At 39.7% G+C, this 24,457-nt stretch overlaps 1 protein-coding gene across 3 annotated transcripts in view; it reads right to left on the bottom strand.

Annotated features, from left to right (window-relative positions):
* The window catches only part of TENM2 (teneurin transmembrane protein 2), a 617,267-nt gene that overhangs the window by 541,636 nt on the left and 51,174 nt on the right, over positions 1 to 24,457 (bottom strand). For all 3 annotated transcript variants that reach the window (XM_088173828.1, XM_088173829.1, XM_088173830.1), the window contains exon 2: positions 6,352 to 6,455. The gene's annotated coding sequence lies outside the window, so the exon portion shown is untranslated. The remainder of the gene's footprint in view (positions 1 to 6,351; positions 6,456 to 24,457) is intronic.

Genomic DNA, 24,457 nt, shown 5'->3' with positions numbered 1-24,457 from the left:
CCGTGAAATGTGCCACATGACAGTTATGACAAAGCTAATATTAAAAAATAAGAAGATGCAGTCTTGTAAAGCAAAAGACCAAAAAATCCCTCTACCAGTAGGCAGATTGTTTTAATGCACATGTTCACAGGGCTGTAATTAACCTGGTGTTGTACAAGCACAGAGCAGATTGCCAGGGGGTATAAAAAGCTGGGTCACTAAGGAGCTGCATGAAGCAAAGATGCTTTTGCTGCACATACTCGAAAAGGTAAGGTTAGACCCATCTGCCAGCAAAATAGGTGGGCAGGTGCAAGGTAAAATCAAATAAAAATCCAGTTATATTGAGTTTATAATTCTAAACTAATTTGATTGAATTCATCCTTAGGTATATTTTGGTTTTCTATAGTAGATCAGGTAAGACAATAGTAATCATGCTGTTTTTCCATCTCAGGTCCCTGTAACGGTGCCAACATTGTGAGACATATTTATATAAACATAAACATGTAGAAGGCCAAGTGACACTGAGAGTAAGTAATAGCTTGAAGACAATTAGCAAACCACAACCTTCCCTGCACACAGCTTCAAGCTCAAAGGCAGAATAAGAGTGTAAAAAAAACCAAACTCGTGTCATGGATCATCCTGGCTCCCAGACCTCCTGGAACAGCACAGCCCTGGGGCTCTCCCAAGCCCTACTGCCACACCCCTCTAGTGCATCGTTAGCACCTTTGGAGACCCCCTAATGTGCAAAACTGATTTATTCCTGCGAGATGTCCTGCCCACTCTGTGCCTTCCTGCAGTCAGTGCCAGCCATCTCCAGGATGGCATTTGAGCTGTTCTTCAGGCTCACTGTCCCTGACTCATGTCCCAGCTTCTGCACCGATGGAGTGCTGCTTCCCCATACAACAACGTCTGGGAAGGCTGAACATTTTGATTCTGTGACGGCAGTTTAGTTTTTATCTACTTTGTCTGTTTTCTATCACACCTGATTTTTGAAGATCCTATCCAAGCATATACATTTTGCTCACTAGAAGTTAACTTGTGATTTAATTTCAGGCTGATTCACAGTCGGACTGTATTTTGTAACTCTATTTTTTATTTGTACCTGCTACTTCTAGAAACACAAACAGTGCAATAAAAAGCAAAGAAAAAATCTGAAAGAAAACATCTATTTACCAATATTCCCTTCTCATAAGGATTTCTTTTTTTCTTTTTCGTTAAATACACAAAAATAAGCTGCTCATGAAGACAAAGGCACAAGTCTAGTCTGGAATGAATGGAACTGAAATGCAGCTTTATCCACTCATTCTTCCTATGTGTACTCTATTCCACCAAAAACGTTTATCAGACACCTACACAGTCACACTACCTCACACTCCAGTCACGAAGTAATTACAGAGGGAGTGTTTCTTCCAGGACAGATGCTGACTGAGAACCTTTTCCTTTTCACAAGGTAGCTCTGAAACAGTTCAGCCCAGGATTCATCAGACAGGAAGGGCTACATCATTCTCAGAACTTTTGAAATCCCACCAAGTTTCCAGGACGACTTCAGAATCAGCTGCACAAAAATCTAGAATTGCCAGTGCTGAGTTTTCAATACAAGAAGGAAGGGATAAAACCAAAAATAAAGGGCAGATTACTGCATCATAGACAGGATTTTACATTTTCCTTCATGTCAGATACCCCTAATCAGTGCTTGTAGCAGATTACACAGACTATTTCATAGAGAAAACAATCTGTCAAGAGCTGTAACTGTTTTCTTTGGGCTCTCCAAGGACAGCCCCAGAATGCACAGAATGTCATTTCTGGAGTTTCCAGACAAGACCTGTCCCCTTCAGTCTCACTTTAAGAAGCATTCAGATAGTTATCCTAACCTTTCCCTTAAGCTGCCACTCTAGGCCAGCCTGAATTTCTACAGCATTTTCTCCCACCCATTCACACAAAGTCCCATATTCCCACAGAAGGCAAAAGATGAGTTTTCATTTTAAAACTATGATACATATTAAAACTTGCCTTTAGTTAGAAAAATGAAAGGTCAAAGCTCAAATATTTTTCTCCACAGAGCCCTTTTCACACAAAATCTCACATCCCACTGAAATATTTGAAGAACATATGAATTATACAATGTCATGCCACAGAAGGCAGATTATTGTTAATAAAATTTGTACCTGACTCCAAGAGAATTCTCATAAGATAGCAAACATTATCAGCATCTATTTATCAACTCTCAACTTTGTATGCTACATAGCAGACAGTCCAAAAAAACCAAAACCAAACCAAACAACAGGACTTCAAACACCCAGTTATCTTTTCCAGTACATTTTCACTTGACCTTTAGTGATAATTTGGTAATTTTATATAGTTAGTTTTTCTCACTACATGCTTCTCAGTCTGAACACTCATATCTAGAGTCCACTAAAATGTTTTAAAATACAGTAATTAATTTTTTAAATTATCCTAGACTTATTGCTCTGCTTGAATTATTCCCATCTTCCATACATCTGACAGAGGCCTGAATTTACTCAAAGTAATATTCAATTTCTCATTTGCTCATGCATTACTTGAGAAACGGCAGTGCTTCATCTCCTCATATCAAATCTTGTATCTTAAAGAATGCTGCCAAATAAATTTCTCTCCCAACAAATATGCTTGCAGTGCTAAGGCCAGTGTGTGGGCATATATCCTCATAAATTTAAAACCACTCCTAGAAGTGGTTATCCCCATTAATATCTTACTGAACTTCATAGCAAAGGCAAATATGTTAAAAAAACCTGGTATTTGGTGATATGGCATAATTTACAAAAGCATGGGCAACACCTTCATTCTACTTCTGTAATTATCCCATTACAATTACCTATTTTAACTGCATATATGTCCCTGCTCTTTCATCAGGCTTAATTCCTGCTGGTTATTCCAAGACAGCATGCATTTTTCTGTATTTATTTAAAAATAAAATTAAAACCATTTTCTGATGCATTGTTTCTTATCTGGGATACACACTTCAGGTATGGGGTGAGGAATGGGAGGACAACACTCCAGAAATGCTGATTTATTGGTTAGGTTATAATTTAGAGAAATTTAAGTAAGTTTGATGCTTATACAGGATGATAATCTGCCCTTGCTGATTACTAAAGAGTTACTCAGGAGAAAAATCAATAGCAGAAGTTGCATTGGTTTCCTAGCTCCATTTCTGAGTGCTAATATTTAACTTATCAAACTCTGATTGTAAGTTTGATACCTAAGAAGTAAAAGATACAAATACTTAAGAACACATTTGTTAACTTTTGTTCCCTTTCAAAATCGTTGCAAACTAATAAGCCCAACATGGTAGAGGCATCCAAGTCTGACTGTAAAAAGAGAAGGCTTCTTCAGCAATTTGCACAAGTAGTTTTGACTATTCATACCAATGGAAGTTTACAGAAGGTTTTCAAACCATACAGAATATGCTCTTTTTTTCAGAGTGGCAGCACTAAAAATGCCAAAAAATTTGCATCCTCCAGACCCAGAACTAAGAAGAGCACAGAAGTTGGCAGTGATGAAGAGGCTGTTTTCTTCTAACTCCCTCAGAAGATGCGAATTTCCTGTCAAGATGCATAAAGCTAAGAACTGGAGTTCTCCCTTGAGGATAAGTCCAGAAGGGTTTTGTTTAAGAAGTTAAACTTCTTTTTCCTCTAAGATAGTTACTTTCTAAAGGCCTTGATCCACCATGATGGGATGATAGCTGCCTTTGTTGAAAAGAAAGCAAATTTTTTTTTAAAAGCGAACCTAACAAATATGGGAAATATTGATGTCACAGCCGTGGCCTCTGAAGAGCACCGAGGATGCTGGAGAAGAGCACAATGGAGGGAAAGGAGTCTCGATAGCTGTTTGGGAACTGACAGTGTGTTTTTGACAGATGCATAAAGAACAAAAGGCAGTAACAGGCAGTACTGAAGGGCTGGAGAAACCATACAAAAGGGAATTAACTGGGAAGTTACCAGCACTTCCTCATCACACCAGGAAATCCACAGGAATGCAAGTTTAGGAGTGAAATAAAGAAGAGACAGTACCAGCTCAAAAATGCAAAGTTGACTATAACTCCAGAACCTACAGCAGGCTGAAAACAAGTGATGTTAACAGCACCTGGGACAGAACCCAGGGCAAATTCCCAACCCCAAACCTGCAGCTAAAGAAAACTCCCAAGGTACATAAAGACAGAACATCTCCCAAAACCTTAAAGCCCCCAAATGAAACCCCAAATCATGATGTACCATGCTGTGTGGGATCTCGTGGTGCTCATGCTCTTCCCCTGTCTCTCTCCGCTGGAGATCCTCTAAAGCAAATATTTCATTGCCAGGGAGGGAAAGCTCTGCTCCTCACAAACACCACCGAGCTCCTTGTCCCAGCCTGTGTCTCGACTCAAATCAAACCCAGCACAAACTCCCCCACACGTATGATGGGGAGCTGAAGAAAAGTTTTTCTTCAGTACCTGAAAATCCTCCCTGGCCTCAATATTTTCCAGAGCAATGAAAACAAGTAATGCACAGAATCTAGCCACCATGCTGAAAGTTTAGGCAGGCACATTCTCAACCTCAATTACTGCAGGCAATTATGAATTTGGTTTCACATTCAGCTTTGTTACTCACTTGCTGTCTGACCCTGGAAGATCACTTGGCGTTTTTTAAAAAAGAGACAGCAAAAACAAACAAACCAAGATTACAGCAGGGGATTTTGAGCTATCAGGTATTTTGAAATTTTCACCAAGGACCTACTTCTGCAACCTTTCCCTGACAAACTGCTGTTGAGATACAGAGCAAAAGTGAGAGCTTCTGGACCATTATTTTTTTATCACTTAATGTTTGCTCTCCTGGAATTTGGTGTAGGAAGTACTTGTCAATCTGTTCTTTAACTACTTAAAGATGGGCTATGAAGATCCCTTAAATACAGGAACATACAGAGCACATACAAATAACTTATACATAGACTAGATAGATACATTTGTAATAGTCAAAACAGATTTCAGGAATCCCCTATTTCATATTTCTAACTACACATAACTGGCAGAAAACTGTCATGAAATTTAGACTTGCAAAATAATAAAAATAAATTTTAAAACTGTCACAATCCCACCAGATTTTCTCAGTATAAAGGATTCCTTATACTGAACTATCTTTGTTTTTCTCATTTTAATTTTCTTACACTACATAAAATTTTAAAATTTAAATATCAAGCCTTTGAAGTAATTTACTTTATAAGTACAGAGCATGGATCTTAATGGCCTAAAAACTGAAAAAGTACAGTCCTGGAGTCAGAAATTAATCTTCCAGTAGAAAATATGTAACGACAACCAAATGACCCATTCAAAAAATGCAGAAGAATGTGTTGATTTTTTTCAGTGTGAATTAAAGAATTCCCTCAGGATTTGGTGCTTGCCATATCTAAACCCTGCTCTTTTGCCACGCTTTTCAAGACAAGCGAAACAATTTAAAAAGTTATATTAAACTAACTCCAAAATGAGAGATTTATTTTACAAAAGGCACAATCTGGAAGTAGCTTCCCATTAAATACTGCCACTGAATTAAATTACTCAAGAATTCTCAGGTGTCTTACTCAAAATTATACTCAGTAAAATTAAAATCCATAAGTGAAAACAGATTTTTTTTTTTTACATAAGTTGGGTTTGGTTTTGGTTTTTTTTCTGATGGGAATCTATCAACTGAAGGTTATGTTCCTTGTACTCTTCAGCTACTCCTAAGCAGCACAGCCCATTTTTACTGTTGGACACACTGGGATAAGTGTGGTGCTTTATATAATTACCTAAATTCCCAGAGCACATGTACAACAGTAATTAAATTGTAGGGTGTCTTGTGAGCATTCTGACCAGCAGTTAGAGACACCACAAAAGAACAGATAATGGGAAAGTTTCTTCTCTTTGTCTTTTCCCTGCATTGTATATATTGTCTATACACATATATAGAACTGTATGCAGTCAGTCATACAGATTAAATAGTTTTTTTAGTGTTCAGAATCTGAACAAAAGGCTCATTTGAGTGAAGAAAAAATATTTTTATGCCAGGAGCAATAAATTCCTAACACCCTCATTTGATCCTGAATTTGTCAGGATGAGCAATGCCCACAAATGAACATGCAGGTAGACTGGAAAAAGCATATTTCTTTTAGTGAGGCCTTGTGAAGTAATTCAGTTGGGCTAGAAAAGACTGAAGTAGATTCTTTATAGGAAAGTGCTGAGACAAATTGCTTTCCTCTACAAAAACACTTTCCTGCAGAGATCTTCCCAGGCACTTTCAAAACATAGATGGAACCACTTTGGCCAACAATATAAACACATCCGTGAGCAAACAGCACACGAAACTCAAGTTGTGAGTACTCACTGACCGGGAGGGGGGCAGTGCTCAGTGTCAGTCCTTAGGGGTCGTGTCTGCAGCTCATCAGGTGAGAGGCAATTCTTGCTGCAGTGGGCAGTGAAAAGCAAGATGGATCTGTCAGAAAGAAATAAGCACAACTTTCAGAAAGAAAAACAATACAAAAATACCCTGTAAAATCCTAACAGAAGCAAAGGCTTTAACAGTGTTTTGGTATTTACCTCTCACAGTTTTTAACACAGAAAGGACCCCACAATCTAACCACAGCAGATGTACGAAATAAAACTTCTTCTTCCATATGCCTCCTCTTTTCCCCCATCCCTGTACCAAACACAGACACTCAAGCACAGAGATGGCTTAGTAATTTAATTTTTACACTGCTACACTAGTAGGTAAGAAGGGACCACATCTTCCCTGCTCAGTTCAAAAGAACAAAAAGACATGATGATCTTTAGCAGCATTTCTCAAAACTTTAGCTTCTTGACACTATTTCCACTAGGCATTTTTATTACAAAAATTTAAATTAAAATAGTCTTAGATGTCACTTCTTCACAGACTATTTGTTGGTTTCTCTATCAATTTATTATTTTTTTTCTCAGTATGCAATACCTTCTAATACCTGTTGATTCCCACAGTAATTCTGATTTTCTTCAGAATTTCTATTATCTACAAAAGTATTTTTGGAAAAACAAGTATTGCCTAATATGTCCATAGCCTAAGCAATTTCCACCTGGTCAATGAAACGATACAGGCAGAGCCAAAACAATATGTAAGGTGACTCTGAAAGAAACATATGTTTCACCTTGCATTGTGAAACTGAACAATAAGAAATAATGGTGAAGAAGCAATTGGTCGTTCAGCCGAAGAAATTCCAATAGTTGATGGCAGCCCACTCAAAAAATATAAAATCCTCACAGGCTGGAGGGGGGAACAGACATGTTAACCATCAATATTAGAGCCAAATGTTTCATCCTAAGTATGTACCAAAACCTATAAAGACAAGCTAATGCTTTTCACTGTTATGCATGAAAGTTTTAAGCTACTTTCTTTTAACATTGAGAGCATTTAACACTGCCTTATCCATGGCTTTCACTGAATTTAAATTAATGGTACTTATTTTTGGTTAAAAAAAGAAGCTTGATGTACTAGCACTGCTTAACTGCTGAGGTTTATCTCCCTGGAAATGAATAGGCATAATTGTGTTTCAGGCCAACAGCTTTCCATAAAGCATCAATTTTTTAAATAAGACAAAGAATTGGATACACATTGTACATTTGTATCATGCAAAATCTTTATGGCCAGAATCCTGGCATAAGATTTTCTAAGAATATAAATCAAGGTGAAAAAAAACACAGTGCTTTTAATGAGCAAACGTAAAAGCTGAAATGTAGATAACCTCACTAATTAGGGTTTGGGATGCAGTCTTTACTTTCATAATCTCCTTATTTTCACTATTATGCTTACATTCTTTTGTGCAATCCTATCAACCTAAGTGCAAATTACACTTCTAATACCTACCTCCTGCTTTGGTAATTCTGTGCCATTTACAGTATTTACTTATAATTGTTAATACTTTTATACCTTCCCTGTCTGTGTATCACTGTTTCAGGAGCTGCTGGATTTGGAACAGCAAGATCCATAACAACAGTGTTGGGTTACAGACACTGATAAGCTACGAAGAAAAAGAATAAGTAATTTGTGAGAGCTAAAATCTACCTCATAAGAAAACATCTTTAAACCTCAGTAAAACCCACCTCACCCAGACTTTTCAAACTGATCACAGGGAGCTGTTGGCTGACAGGACACTTTGTGACTACAGCTGAGAAGATTTTTGGCATTGGTGCCCAGTCCCTGCTCACCAGGAGGGGACAGGTCCAGCTCAGCCCCTGCCCAGGCAGTGCCAGCCTGTCACCCACCCTCAGCCACCGTGCCAGCCTTCACTGTGCTGCTGGAGTCACCTCTTCTCATGGAGCAATGCGTAAAGAAGAGACAAGATCACGCCAAAATTACTTTAAAAATCAGGCTAAAGTAAGTACAGAGCTTTTCAGAGTCACAGGAGATGTAAAAGCATATGACACTGTAAAAAAGTGCAGCAGAGCTACAATTCCAGTTCTCAATTTTTCCTTTGTCCTCTTTACACGTGGAAAGTCCAAAGAAAGATTAAACTGTCTAGCTGTAAAAGAATTTTTAAAAAAAATCCAAACAAAATCCAAACCAGCCAAACAAAGAACCTCATCATAAATCCATATAGTAAATTAATTAACAAAAATCAAAACAGGTTTCATTACAGAGTTGCCAATAAAGTACTTGTTACCAAGACTGACTAAAAATACAGTCTGACAAGTTCTAATATTTTTCGTCTTGAAGTAGTTTTCTGTAAGAGAGCAGGGGAGAAGTGTTTGTAAACACCAACCAGTATTTACAAACAAGTCAAACCAAGCAAGAAAAGAAGCAAAGCCAAAGGGAATGAAGTTGTTCTTTCCAGACATCTCTTAGAATAATAACAGATTATTTAAAAATAATTTTGGCAGGTACTACACAACCATCATAAAAGTGGAGTGCGCTGTTTCTCAGAAGAAAAGTCACAGTGGTCACCCCACTGCAGCAGAGTTTGCCCATTTCCATAATACCTCTCCACAGCAATGCCAACAAGGCACACATGAACATTAAAAACTCCAGGGCTGCCCATCTGCACCAATGCCACCCTCAGGTCCCTGCTGCCATCCACATGCCAGCTATCCCAGCAGGGCTAGGAACCACAGCAGCAGTATGAAGAGGGTTAAATAAATGGAAGGCAGAGTGGCAGATTACTTGGAGTGCCACTGGAAGAACTGATATAAAAACCCATAAATTTAGTACGTGCTGCAAGATCTGGTCCTTTAGAGTAATCTGCCAGGACTGCCGAGATGCTATCTACGAGCAGCCAGACACTTAAAAACTTTGAGAGAGGATTTGGCACACTTCATGCTGTTGCATGTCTTGCCCTTGGTAATGATAAATTAATGAGTCGTGTTTCTTGGATGAAGGTTATAGATTACACACACAGTAATGATAGAAATGAAATATCACAGCTGCAAGCATCTAAAAGCCAGGGAACAGCAAAATCTACATAACACAGACAATTTGTCCTGGTTGGTACATATACATTGTATTTTATTAGTAGCATTTTTAATTTTAATTTCTCTTTTTTTTAGTCAATAGATCATTTAGCAGAAAGTACTCACAGTTTCACTAAATCAATTTCCTGCTCATTTTTGACACTGCTGGCCCCAGGCCAGGCTGTCTCCCCGACTCACCCTGCTGCTGCTCAGCACCAACCCCTCCATGCTCGCCACTCCCCAGAGGACACTACTCTGCTTTAATTGGCTGAGATCTTGGCACGAGAAGATGGAAGAAGTGTCTGTGAATACCACGTGCCCAATTTTCCTTGCATTTGGCATTACCCAGCACTTTGCATGCTGCAGGACAGGTCTGGGTGCCTTCAGCTGTAAGCTCAGAGTGATAAGCCTTTTCACATACCCAGTAAATAAGAGACAAGTGCACATTTACTGGCCATGCCAATGCAGAGATCTGGCACCATGCAGGCAGCTGTGGGAGACAGCAATTCCAGTTCCCCTCCCTCTTCAAGGCTGCAGCCACAGGAGCACAGCAGCAGCAGCCACCACCTCTGTGCTGGGGCTGGAGAGGCAGCTCTGCTCCCACCAGCAACTCACTCCTTACCTCAGCAACCAGCTGTGCAACACCTGGCTCCTGGCCAGCACAGGAGCTGATGGGCTACTGAGAGAGCCTGACTAGACACCTCACCAAAACATTCCTGTTTCTTTAGTCTCCTCCCGCCAGTTTTAGTCTGCATCAGGTCCCCACTCTGGCTCGGTGTATTGCCACATGAGGAGACAGTGCCAGCACACGGGGCAGGAGCGGGAACACACACAGGAACGTCCTGAGCAGGTGCTGACAGCTGATGGCACAGCTGTAGTGTAAGACAACACAAACCATTTACATTATATTGTATCCCCTTCCTGAACAACCCGTGTCAGGGACTTCACCTCAGTAGGAAAAAACCCCAAACTAAATGCACAGCACTGATCTTACAAACACCACCCTATGTGGCTTCTCAAGACTGATTTGTTCTGAGACTGCACCTGATCAAAGCACTGCACCAATGGTTCTGAAGAAAAGATGTCATCATGCGACTTCACCAAAGGCCAGGTCAAATTCAAATTAAAGATCTGTGTTTTGGCTATTAAGCCCTTGACTTTTCTCACTGCTCCACTCCCACACTCCCCTCCTTTTCTTTGGCAACTTGAATAATTGCCTTGCAATGCAGCCAGTGTTTCAATAAAGACAGAGCGATGCTTGCAGAGAGATGACTTGCAAGAAAAACTGCTACACAGTATTCAAAACCCAAATCTACTATTTTCATGTCAACTCACTTTGTATGCACAGTGCATACTTTATATTCAATGGATACAGTTTTCATCCTCCAGAAACTTATATAAACGAATGATTTATAAAATTCTGAACATTCCAACAAATCGGGGAATATGTGGAATTTCTATTCAGTTGATATTCAACACACATGCCAATGACTTAAAGTGATATTGATCATAACATAGCACCCTTGACAAACAGAAGTAAAACTTTCAAAGTATGTTTTTTCCTCATCTTGACATCAGTACATATAATGGAAATTTGGTTTATGAGCTGTAAGCCAAACTTGAAAGAGAAAGTATTTCTTCTACCTATTAGCCAGCAAAAGATACGAGAGTGGTAGATTAGTAAATAGAAATTAACTGAATTCTGGGTAATGAAAAATAATAATAAAGCTTTTAACAGCCATGAAATTAGAAACGTAAGTTTTTTCAATATATTACAGCTGTAGAACAACAAAAAAAAAATTACAGAAAGGAAGATATTATAGATTCCTCAAGCATGTAAGTTTTGTACTTCATAACTGACATACTTCCAAATATCTAGCTTAAAAATAGCATAATTTTTTCTAATTAATATTAATAATAGTTGAAGACAACACTTCGTATTTTCAAGAGAAATTCTGGATAAAGTCAGCAAGAATGGGAATGACAGCAACTGAAAAAAATATCATGACAAACATCTAATAGCACTGCTTTCAAGAGGCAGAGAGCAAAAATCAGTGCTGAATCACAGCAGAATAAAAACCCCAATACACCACTGAAGTAACTTTGTAACATCTTCAGAGACACAGCAACCTTAATCCAAATAAAAAGAAAGGCAGTAAAACCGAAAAATATACCATCCTGACATATCTACTGAAATACGTATCCCCTAGGACCTGGAGGAGAGAATGCAGAAGCTGAAGGGAAGCAACATGGTCATCCAAAGAAATTAAAGATGCTACAATGGAATAACAGTAAAAGTTGGTGTTTAACAAGCAGCAGCTCTAGGAAGAAGCCTTTGCACAAAAAAATTAGGACAGCTAACACTAACAAAGCAAAATTGTGCTCAGTGAAAAACTGCATCATTCACCACCACTTCTGAGTGGTTCATCCATAGCCTGTATCTAGTTACAAACCAGAGCTTTGGATAGATTACAACCCCTGGATAACAAACTTCAAAGACTCTGTCCTGTTCAAGGGTATCAGGAGTTCCTAAAACTGAAGAAGAAAGAACCTAAAAGAAAAAGGCACAAAAAACTCTAAAGCAGAAATGACTAAACTAAATATTTTCCTATTTTTTTTAATATATATCTGAAAGGAAAGTTGGGTTTTTTGGTTGGCTTTTTTTTTTTGTCTACGACAAGTATAGTGTGTATTTAACACTACAAACAATACCTCTTGTTTACTAACAAAACAAAGGACTGAAAAAACATCATGTAAACAGGAAACATCCATCAATAATTTGGAGAGTAAAGAAGAGGCCAGCAACGAAGAATTCATTTATTTCTCCAGAGGGAAAAAGCGGTGTTGGAAGGAGGAAGGAAAATGTCTGAGTGAGATGCATGAAATGCAGTGCCCTGGCATTGGGCAGGAGAGCAACACAGAACATCGTGGGCTGTGCCCACCACAGCTGCTGACCCAGTAAGGCCCAAAGCTGCACAACCAAGGAAAAAAACACTCTCTCTTGATATTCAGTTTTGGTTTAGATTTTAAGTAGCTCAGGTAACCAAAACCATTAATTGGTCTCGGCAGAGTACAGACCACAGCATAAACCTCAGCAATTACTGAAAGGTGCAAAGTCTTTGTATCCATGCACACACAAATATCACAACTTGCAGAGCCTCCAGTGAGTCCAGGGATTCAAAGAAATTACAGAAACAAACAGCCAAGTAGATAATAACCAGAAGAAATTAATCAGGAGCTCCACTTGTGTGAAAATAAATATAACTATATTTACCATTACTTTATACTGAGAGTTCCCAATTAAGAAGGATAAAATAAAACAGAGAAAACAATAAAACTTAGAGTGAAAATGCCAGAGTATCATGAACTTCCAGAACTACTGCAAAGCTTCAAAGATGGGCATCATGGCAACCAGAACCAACAGCAAGACACAGTCAGAGTGGAAATGGGAACATCAGGAGAGGAGGAGAGGGAACAGACAAGGTGGATGATCTCATTAGGCCAAACACAGCTCACCAGGGCATGGAGGGAACTGGGGCTACCACAAAGTGAAGGGAGTATCAGCAGGGCAGGGAGAAGAGCTGTCCCTATCAGTCCTTTAGTGCTGCTGGGAGCAGCAGCTGGGCAACACCCGAGAGGGATCTGCAGCCTTGGATCATAAAATACCCTGCAAGTCAAGTCTTGGCAAGTCAAGTCTTCCTTACACTGCACCAGACATTACAGTGGAAGCACCGGAGGCAGCTTCAAGCATTGGGAAGCATTCTTCAGGGGGATAAAGGAAACTACAGCCATTCACAGCACCATCACCAGGCACCACTGAAGTACAAGTGTAATTGGGGCTGGATATAAGCAAAGCTTAACATTCCACTAAATGAAGGACTATTCCAACAGTATTTTATGAAAAATCAATAGTAATTGCAATTCCAACCACTGTCTGTGGATAAGCATTATTATTTACAACAGGCTTACTGAGATAAGCAGTATATTGTCTCTTTAAAAGGGACGAATAAAGTTACATCAGGAGAGTCTCTTATTCACAGACATAACTGCATGTATGTATAAATACACATCCCTTCCTATATATGAAGGGCAGCTAAACTGAGTTGCTGCAGACAGGTGTGTTTGGAAGCATGGGTAAGATGCCTCTGGTTTTATGTACTCTTGCACAGGAGTGTATTCTTCAAACTGTCCAGACCAGCACAACACCACGGTGGTTCAGCCCTTTGCGTTAGTGGTCAAAGTCCCGTGTGCTTTGATGAGATCAGAAGAGAAGCAGCAATGTACCAGGCACCACCTTCCCCTGCCCTGCCTGGGCTCTTCCAGGAGGGATTCTGCCCCAGGGCAGCTCCTCCTCCTCCTGCCACCTGGGAGAGCACTGAAAACAGCAAACAGCACAATGCTCTGAATTTACTTCCCTTTGACCACATCCCACCACAGGGAGGAAAGGACACCACAGAGAAAGCCACAAGGCATGTTATCCTGACCTTCCTGACTCTTTTCATAAAAGAACCAGGAGACAAACAGAACCAGCAGTAGTCTGGTTCAAAATTCCTTTTTTTCCCCATTTTTCTCCCCTCCTTAAAGGAGACAGATCTTTACACAGCAAATGCGCATTTGTTAGGGAATGCTGGGGAGGCCACAGGTTTACAAGGATTTAAGCAATGGCAAGAAAGCTCCTCAGGGAGCCCCACTGAGGCTTCCCAAGCAGCCAAGGCCACATCTAGCTCTGAAAGTCTCCGGACCAAAAGGGCTGCAAACCTGGGAAAGCCTAAGTGGCATTTCAATTATGACTGCCTCTTGTCCTGTCCCCAGGCATCCACTTAGGGCCATCGATCTGAGCCAGCGCAGCCCATCTCGCATTTCTAGTCCCTTCTGGCATCTCTAACTCTAGACAGAGACAGACAGGAATGATTTGGCTGATAACTAACAGCTCATTTTGATAACGCCTTCTGCACTGGCAAATGAAGAGAAGAAGTTACATTTTCACCTTTCCCCAAGCTGTTAATCCAACCCCAGAATATTGTCGGTACACCAAGCACTATGTATTACCTAATTTATTTAGACCCACAAGTTAGTGTGATTCAAAGACACAGAATCAAGCCACAGCAGTGAAAAAGAGGCATTATGAGATGTTGATCCCCTTCAGTAAACAACAAATTAAAAAATGAAGCAAAACCAAAAAACAAACATACAAACAAAAAAACCCAATTAAAAAATCTCTGCAAAGTTCGCAGCTGCTTTTTACCCTTTCATGTTTTTAGTAGATCGCCTTTCTTCAACTACAGACTTCAGACACCCTGTTTTAGAAAGTGTCACAAATACTACACATTTTCAAGAACTGTTTCACCTGTGAATGTATTCCGTGCCTCATCCAGAATTAGTCACCCATTAACAGAAAGAGCTGCAAGAGCAGCACAGCCCCTTGATGCTGATACATTGCTGCTAATGAGCATCAACTGCACTTTGTACTTCCCTATATTGTTAGGAAGTGTTAGAAGGAATTTTTCATTCCTCTATATTTATCCATATTTGAAATATCTAAATATGGTCTGAAAATGCCTTTATTCCCCCTACTGTAACTTGTGTTCTAACGTAACTACCAGAATGAACTTTTCCCATCTTTAAGTGTATCTCTAATAAAACAGTGCCATAAGAGCACACGGTTAGTTAATTCGTGACACAAAATAAAAGGCCAACTGTGTGGTAAGCCAGAGCTGTCATTTGAAATTAGGGCATATGACAACCCTAATGTGATCTGAAATTCAGATTTCTATTAGGTTTCATTAAGCAGTTTAGAGAAATTCTTACTTATATTTACTGGATCTTTTTATCTAATTACTTTTACAGGATGATGTACATAAATACATAAAGGTTTTGAAATCATAAAATATTTTAGTATTAAGGTTTTTTTCAAATCCTATCAACTCTCAGCTATGCAAGAGAAAAGGCAAGAGCCTTCACAGTTAATTAAAAATTAAAACCCCTCAAGAATATGATAAAAAAATCTGGCCTATGTATTGGATATTCCTTCCAAAATTATACTCCTTCCAAATCCCTTCACAAAGTAAGCAGTGCCCAATATTCAGGGAATTAAGCAGCACTTTGCCAGTTGTCTTTTAGATAAGGGTTATTTATCATAAGACTAAAGTCAACATACTTTTATAAATTGTAGTTTAAAGATAGATTTACTTTGTCTATGTAGGTTCTGTTTATTGTTGTCCTCATCTCTTACAATACCTGTCAACTCCTCAGCTTAGGGCCTTGATACAACACAGCAATAAAACATGCCATGTGTAAATACTTCTGGCTTATCAGTAGTCCCTCAGTTACAGAAATAATTCTATTTATTCATTAACCCCTGAAGAGCCACATGTACCTTCTTTGCCAGCATCCAACTACTGACTGTAGTTTATTTGTCTGCAAAACATTTATTTTCAGTATGATTATATGATTATAATGTTGCAATCTGAAAATCTTTCTAATTAAAAAAAATATTTCTAAAGATACTTTTGTTTGGTTGTTTTGGGTTTTTTTTGGCTGGTAAGTTTCTTGGTTTGTTTTTTTAATAAGCCTTTGGGAAAGAACACAAAGAGAAAATTTGATACCCACCAGGAAATTTGGTGTAATTCTTCTCCTCCCAGCCCTCTGTATCACTCTGCACTGTGCACACAGGACAATTTTAAAACCTGCAGGTGTTTTCATTAAACATATATTGATAAAAAATACTGTGCATGTTTTCATTTTTACAAAACAGAAAAGACTCAATGCACTAAAATGAACTTAAAGGCCTCACTTAAGAATACTGATATTTGAATTCTCAATACTGGATAGCACCAAAGTGAGCATAAATACACCCAGATAGGATTTTCAAGTATTAAAAGCTAAGACAGTGAATCTATACATAGCCACTGAATAAAGCAGAGCTTAAAAGGACACCGATTGCTCCTGGCTTTGCTAACTTAATAATAGGCAAGAAGTTTGAATGGTCTCCCTTTTACAATGAAAAATCTTAAATGCCCATACATGCAAGGGCAGCTCAACTTCTAGGTAATAAACCCCTGGAAAATGTAATTAGTACCTAAATTTCAACGTATGGAATTTCAAATGGTCTTTTGAAAAATACTTGGTTAAGAAAAGAATACCATGAGTTGCACCTAGGTGTTCAGAAATCCAAACAAATATTGCTGATTAAAAAACAAACAAAAAAACCTAACGAAAATAAAAACAACACCTCCCCCCCCCCAAAAAAACCCAAAAAACCAAAAAACAAAAACAAAAAAACCAAAAAACAAACAAACAAACAAAACAAACAAACAAAACAAAGCCAAAACCACAAAGACTTCATAAACAGAGTGGCTGACCATTTGTAACATGGCCAAAAAAAATCCAACATGGTGCCTTATGTAGCTCTGGGTACCAAAATCTGCCAACAGAAGCACACGCACCTGCACAGAGCTCACTGACAGGACAAGGAGCAGTGGGCACAGAGACACCACCTAAACTCTGCTTTCCAGCACAGGTGTCCCAGAGCTGGACCGGGTCGCTCAGGGAGGCTGCAGTGTCTCCATCTGTGGAGACACTCCAAACCCAACTGGATGTGTCCTGAGCAATTGCTCTGGTGGGCCCTGCTTGAGCGGGGAGCCAGATTAGAACTCTAGAGGGGATTCTGGAAGTATAAGGAACTGGTAGGACTCCAGAAGTTTCTTCCAGCTCAAATTTTCAGCATTCATCTTCCACTTTTCTTTTTGGTAGGCCTAAAGGCAATCATTTCACACTGTCCTCAAGTGCAAGTGTGACAAGATATTAAGTTGCATACATGCCCTTAAAAAATAGTACAGGGCTAAACTCTCCCCATCCGTGCTTGCTTTCTGTCCAGTTAACAACATCGCTAGTAACCACTGCACTTTATTTGCAAAACAAGAGAGTAAGAAAAAGAACAGCAGTTTAACAAAAACAAAATTATTCCCACAAAGAACAATCACCAGAACAAGAAATACGGAATAAAGACTCTTAATATCTGCTGGTCCATTTCTATGAAATTTAACAGAGGGCAATCACCTTGAAGATATTAAATTCCCCGAGTGCTGGGAAAATTTGTCAGGTAGTAAAACAAGAGACTTGAATTATCCTCCCTTCTGAGATATCTGAGGCTGTAACTTCACTACCTGAGCAGCTCCCACCCAGCACCGCAGGCACCCAGGGCCAGGCAGAAGTGCTGCTGCTGGTGACAGGGCAGGAGGAGCCTGAGGAAGGTTTACAGGATGGAGGGAAACAGGAACGGCTGCAGGGCTAAAAGGACAAAGGGAAGATCCCATGAAATATGAGCAAAGATAAACTAGCAAAGCCTTCTGGTGGGAGGCTTGCTGAGGGGATTTGAGATAAAGGACAGAAACCTGCGGGCAGTGAAGCTTCATTAGTTCCACTAATCACAGACATCAATTTGTTTTTAGGAAAGCATTTTGGTTTGTTTGTTGTTCGCCTTACAAGAATGAACAGGTGTCTTAATATACTCTGCATGTGGAGTAGCAGAGGAACAGCCAATACCGAGAGTGCTCTGTTCAGGCTCAATTTATAAATGGAAAAGTGATTCTGCATTCAACAGGAAGGATAAAAATGGTATCCTGCTGTTCACAGTGGGAGACAGAATTTAAATATCCTGTAATATAATTTGGTACATCACCACATGTCAGGCTTGACTATCCTCATTTACACCAGTAAGCTCTTACACAAGAGCAAATCTTTTCAATCCAAGGCAGTAACTTCTATTTACACTGGGACAAATGAAAGAGCATGAGGTGCTTCTTATCATAATAAAATTTGTCTTCTCCTGTTAAATGCATTAATGGCAGATATAATCATCTGTTAGTATTTTATTACAAGATAACAATATGGGCACTGGATTGGAAGGGGAAATAAATTGTGATTTGTTAAGTAACTTACACCATCATCCACAAAAATCAGTAGGATGCAGTGTTCTCCAAGTTCAGTTGCTTTTTAATTAAAAGAATAAATCAAATCACAACTAAAAAGAAATTAGAAGCTTTACATTAGGAAAATTTTTTTTCAAACATGGATTTAACACCCACCACCATTATGCTCAATTTCAGATGATACAAGGTCACAACAAAGGTGTAATTTCTTTCACTAAAGTCACACCTTAAACTAAATGGGGAACACTTTTTCTCTTCTGGTTCCAAATTCTTCCACTGTACAACAGTGTTAGGCCACAGATAGCTTGTAGAAGACAGTGCCAACAAAGCACCAATCGGGACAGAAATACCCCTTGCCTAAATGGTTCTCATTAACATTTAAAAGGGGAAAAAAAAAAAACATCCCATTTCTAATCCAAGCCCGCCAGTTCCGCGGGATTTGGCGGCCAGCTCTGAGCACGGTCCCATTCCCAGGCTCAAGTGCCCTCTGCTGGCCCCGCGCTCTGCTCGCCCGGACTCGGTCCAGGTGCCTCTGCTCGCACATTCTGTGCCACTTTCAAAGAGGAAACTTCATTACAAGACGGTACACAGACTCCTCAAAGACACCTAATTTAACTGCTGGAAGTTGTTTTTTTCTTTTTAAGTCTACAGAATCTGCGTAAGGTAAAGTTATAAAGGGGGTTTAAACTTTGCGGCAAGAATGAAGGTCTGTTGGCTTGGCTCAGGTGCTCGAATTCTGCGGGTGGAGACAGGCAGATGAATGAACAAAAGAATGGCCAAACAGGTGGACCCATGCTAAAGAACACCAAGAGAGCAGGTAGCTACCATGATGAAGTAGAAGATTAAATGTATACGAACAGACTTGCAGAGGAGATTCAGGAAGAGAAAGCATGCAAAAATCCATCCATAAAATAAGTGAGCCATTTTCACTTTGGCTAAATTAGATTTCAGCCCTGACCTTAACTAGGATAATGAAGTCAGATTTCTCCTTTTTCTATGGTCGGGAGGTGAGCAGGTGATACTTTATTTTTTTCCTTCTGAACCTTCTCTAAATCTACAGATGCCTATATACTTGAGAGTTGCTTTCTTTGATTCCCTTAAGCTTTGTAGCAATCCACTTCTTCAGAAGCTGAGAGGGGTAACAGAAGACTGGTCTACCTTTGACGAAGGGGGACAGCTTCAGCCAAAGAATATCAGTTATGTGAAGTGGGAATAAACTCCTCAGAGACACCTGACTGTACCTGAGAAAGAGCAAATTGCTCCCAAGCTGCTCAGTCTTTTCCTGCTCCTACCTTGCCATTTAGATCTATCAAGAAAAAAACAACACAGAGAATTTTTTTTAATTTCAGTTAAAGATTACAAGCCAAAAATGGGGAGGCGGTTTAGGGTTGGGTGTCTCTCTAATAGAGATGAGCAACAGGACTGAGGCAGTAAGAAGGATCAGTAATAAAAACCACAATTAAAACTTAAAATTGATCTCAGGCTGCTCCTATAAATCTTTCATCATTCCTACCATTAGCATTAGTTAGACTTCTATAATAAAACAAATACCATTCTTGAAAGGGCAGGTAGAGAAACCAGCTTTCATGCTTGCTAACTGAAAGGCCTGATAAAGGATACAAAGCATTAAGATGCATGCAGATCATTAAGTCTTTGTCTTCAAGGAACTTTCATCATTAGCCATTTACTTCTCAGAGAAATTTTGGAAGCATGTTAAAAAATATTCTGTTCATATTAATATAAACTCCAAGCACTGGAAAAAACTAACTTTCAGTGTTTTGCTAAATCTAAAGCAGTTTGAAGATTTTTAGGATCAATCTCCTGTCATCAATTAAAGGGGGAGGAACAATCAGGCTTCACAGATTTAGCCAAAATACAGTCACGGGCATTCAACCATGTGCCAATACTTGCAAGTTTTCTGGAACAGAAATTTATTTCACCATCTGATGCAACTGTACGATAAATCCAGTTTTTAAAAGCGCAGTCCACTTCATAGACATAAAGACAAAGGCACGCTTATATCTACATAGCTAAATGACCTTAAAAAATAAAATATTAATTCATTTTTCTGCTCAATTTAGGCATGCTCATAACAAAAATACTCATTTGAGTTCCGCTTTTCTAGCAATAGGTGGCACTGTCAAATATCACTTGCATAAGCATCTCTTGTGCACCATATCATTCAGTAGTCAAGTGGAACATCTGCAGGGAAATGTGGCTAAAGTTATTTTCCTTTCTGCTTCCTCTAACAGGACAGAGATTACATCTTGCAGTTGTTTCATTCCCTGTTTTAAACTACTCAAAAACATTTTTATAACAGTTAAAAACTCGAGAGAAATATGCTGTTAATGTTTTGAAGAGTATGCTGCTTTAGACAAGTGGCAAGCAAACAAACATGCCACATGCTGCAGCAATCTGTACGATAATACTAATATTTACCAAAAATATACCAAAATGCAGTTTAAATAGGGATTACCTCAGCACTTTCATCTCACTTTTTGTGACTTGTTAAAATCCTTCAATTTCCGTATTTCCCCAGATTTGTAGATAATATTCATGGGGTTGGCAAATGGCACATCTCTTAGCTTGCAAAATAAGCAGCTGGCTACTCTCAGCTTATTCACCACCTTTCCCTTTCTTCCAAACTTACCAGATTCATGCTCTCTGCAGAATTCCTTCAACATGCTGGTGTCTTTTCTTCTCCACTTGTGGTGCACTGGCTCTGCAGCCCTGATTTGTCAGAGATGCTTAACAACTGCAACAGAGCCAGAATCCTGAGCTCGCTGTTTGCGAGGCTGATCATGTACATAATATTGTTTTTGAGACTTGCCACTTCTCCAGTGTAATTTTTGAAGTCCCAACTCCAATATAACATGCTCCTCACCTAAGCTGTTTACATAAGGGACATGTTTCACAGGAAAGGAAAGTATATCAGACTAAGTCTCTTTAGGATTTTAATTTCGTTTGTTTCAAAATAAAATGTGCTGGAAGCCCAGAAACAACAACCGGTGGTCTCAAAGCAAAGAAGGAATTAAACATCAAAGCTGTTTGCTTAAGTCTTTTGGTTATTATGGCAAAAGCATTAAATCAGTCTTAAAAGCACGACATGCCATTAGGCAACCTTTACTCTTTCTGCACAGTACAGCCACACCCCTGCTATTTCACAGCACTTTCTGATGTGGAGCACATCCAGACTCCCCCGGCAGTGCACTGACAGGACGTGCACTGTCGCTTGTCCCCGTCCTCAGCTGCTGTCCCTGCAAAATGATGACACCCTCAGCCTCCACCTGGGACTGACTCCCTTTGCTGCAGGGCTTCTTACAGCTGAAACACCCAGCACGTGCCTTCTGCTTTGGAGCAACAGCCAGACATGCTAAACTTCCTTCCTTCCTCAACTGGTCGAAGGCAGAAAAGTAAATATGTTTTTAAGCAGGGGGCTAACAGCCCAAATGAAATAGCACCTGCATTGCTGTACCAAACTCACTCTGATCTCAGAAACACCAATTCCAACTTCTGCTGTACTGAAAAATTCCTTCTACCAAGAAATCCTCCAAATATAAACAGTTCCGGTAATAGTGAAACATATCTGAAACTGCCTTTTAAAAAGATCTCTGCTCTAGGACTTGGTGCTGCTGTAAGGGCTTCTCTTCTAAAACTCCAAAATGGATTCTTTTAACTACAGAATGATTTACTGCTGAGGTAGCCAAGAGCCAGCAATCAACTCAGAACTACAGCAGATGTTTCCCCAGCTGAAGTCACTCAGTTAAATTCTCTTGCCCAGTGACAAGAAACAGGACATCTAGGACTCAGAACTGTCACTTTCGGTTCACAGTGAAAAGGAATTAGTGCTAGAAAAGTTATTAGGCGTGAAACTGTTACATGTTTAAATGAGATGATAGCTTTGAATAAAAAATGTACCCCCGAAAATGGCAGCAGATTTTGCTTTAAAGGCTTCATTAGAAAAAGTCTGAACTGAAGAAACAGTTCTGTCAAGTTTAGTTGAACAAAGCAAAGCAAACAGGCAAGACATCTCACTACCGGGGCAACAGAGTAGCAGCAGTAAAAAACTCAAAACCCCAGCAGAGTATCTTGATGCACAGAAATTGTTGGTTTTAATTAAGCTAAAATTACTAGCTGATAATAATTACACCAATTTTTGTTTCACTGAGTTCTCAGTTACACTGGTTCTGTCATCAATAAATCCTACTATGACATCTCCCATCAACATTCCAGCCTGTTTTCACATTACTGCCCTATGTAAATTTAATCTGGGTATTGTGGCATATTCTAAGGCATTCTGTTTGCCCTGGACCCAGACATTACTTCCAGACAACCTCATTTAGTGCCACAAGTAAACCCACCACAGTGTAGGTGTATAAACACAGGAAATCCACAACAATATCCAGCCTGCAAGTCCCTGAAGGCCTGAGCTGAGTGACCCCCAGGCTGCAGCTGGGTGGGACTGAGCTCCAGGCACAAGAGCTGTGCCACAGCAGCCTGACCCTGAGCCATAAAGAGAGACAAGCTGGCCTTGACCTGCACAAACGGTGTTTGTGGAGCAGTGGCACCACTTTGGCCCCCCTCCCTCCAGCGTGGGCATTTCAAACTGAGCAACCTCACAGCCAGCCTAGGGAACACAGCTCGGGCTTGCTGGGCTAATATTCCTAATTACTGAGTGCTTTTCACTGTACTTGTACACAAACAAATGCTAGTTTGACTTTTCCTGGCGTGTCAGTCTCTCAGAAATGCCCCATCTCAGTGACACTGCCTTCCAACAGCCACCACACTTCTACCCCACAGACTGGGAAAAGAAGGTGCTGTGACTCAAAGCTGAGAAATGATGCCTCAGAGTAATGTCCTCTTATTAGGAAGAACACGGTAAACTGAGATTGAAAAGGCAGATTTCTGCTGTGTGAGAGGAACTGTTACAGAAAAACCAACAGGTGTGCTCTGCAATAATTTTCAAATTGTCACCTTGATTTATATATAAGATGAACATGTACAGCATTACTTGTCCTGAATGATTACATTTGTTTAGGTGTAAATCATCAAGGTTTAGATGCTAAGGGCAGCAAATGTTGCATTGATTATTGCTGCAGAGCCAGCTAATCCAGGTATCTCCTCAAAAACCTATAATCTAAAAAGACATACATTATCTTCATTGAACAATTAAAATGAAATTTTATTTATGAAAATTTGGGTTATACTAATTTGCTTTAAAAAACAAGAGTAGACTGCATAAGCATTAGTCTTTTAGAGGACTTTTGAAAATAAGCTACTAGTAAATCTTCCCTGTATGTGGAAGAGTATTAAATTTCAGCTCTGCCTCTAGCATAATTAAGTACCCACCAACAGCATAATACCTTCATTAAATTAAGGTGTTTGGAGTGAGATGTAAATTTGTCTTCAGATATGAGGCTGATATTTCAACCTCTCCACAGTCTGAATATCATTATGGAGGACAGAGGAGGGGGAAGCACACAATAAGCAGAGTTACTGAGCACTCCTCTTCTCTGGGTACTGCATAACCAGTAAATAGAACCATTAAATGCCCATGTCTGTGCTACCTCCCACCAAGGAAGAAAAGAAAACAAAAACGCTATGGATATTTTTAACTGCTGCCTCACTAAAACAATTGCTCCTTTACTAAATCTTATTCAGGTGAAAGTTGTGGGGTTTTTTTTTTTTGCCATCAGCAACAGCCCTCTTAATGAAAAAAAAAAGTAAAAAAAAAAAGTTAAAAAGTGCTTTCCAAAATAAAAAAGCAACACAAAGACTCAATTATGCACCCATTCAAAATCTACAGGACTTGGGTCATTGTTTGCAAGAGCATGGACTGGATGCTGAGAGAGTGAACAGCATCCTGGCTGCACCTGGCCCACAGGAACCATCCCTGTCCTGTCCTGGATCCAGCCCCCAGGAGGGCCCTCAGAGGCTCTGTGAAGATGCTCATCTGTTCAGGGGACCCTCGGAGCCTCATGTCTGCAGCCCTGCAGAGCCTGGGGCAGAGATCCCACTGGCACAGGGCTGCACTGAACCCTGCATGGCCGTGGCCAGCAAGGGCCAGGGTCTGAGAGCACCACTGAATCCA

The sequence above is a fragment of the Sturnus vulgaris genome, chromosome 15, assembly GCF_052056855.1.
Source record: "Sturnus vulgaris isolate bStuVul1 chromosome 15, bStuVul1.hap1, whole genome shotgun sequence".
Taxonomy (NCBI): domain Eukaryota; kingdom Metazoa; phylum Chordata; class Aves; order Passeriformes; family Sturnidae; genus Sturnus; species Sturnus vulgaris.
The sequence above is the reverse complement of the archived record's forward strand: the minus strand, read 5'-3'. Positions and strand labels throughout refer to the sequence as shown.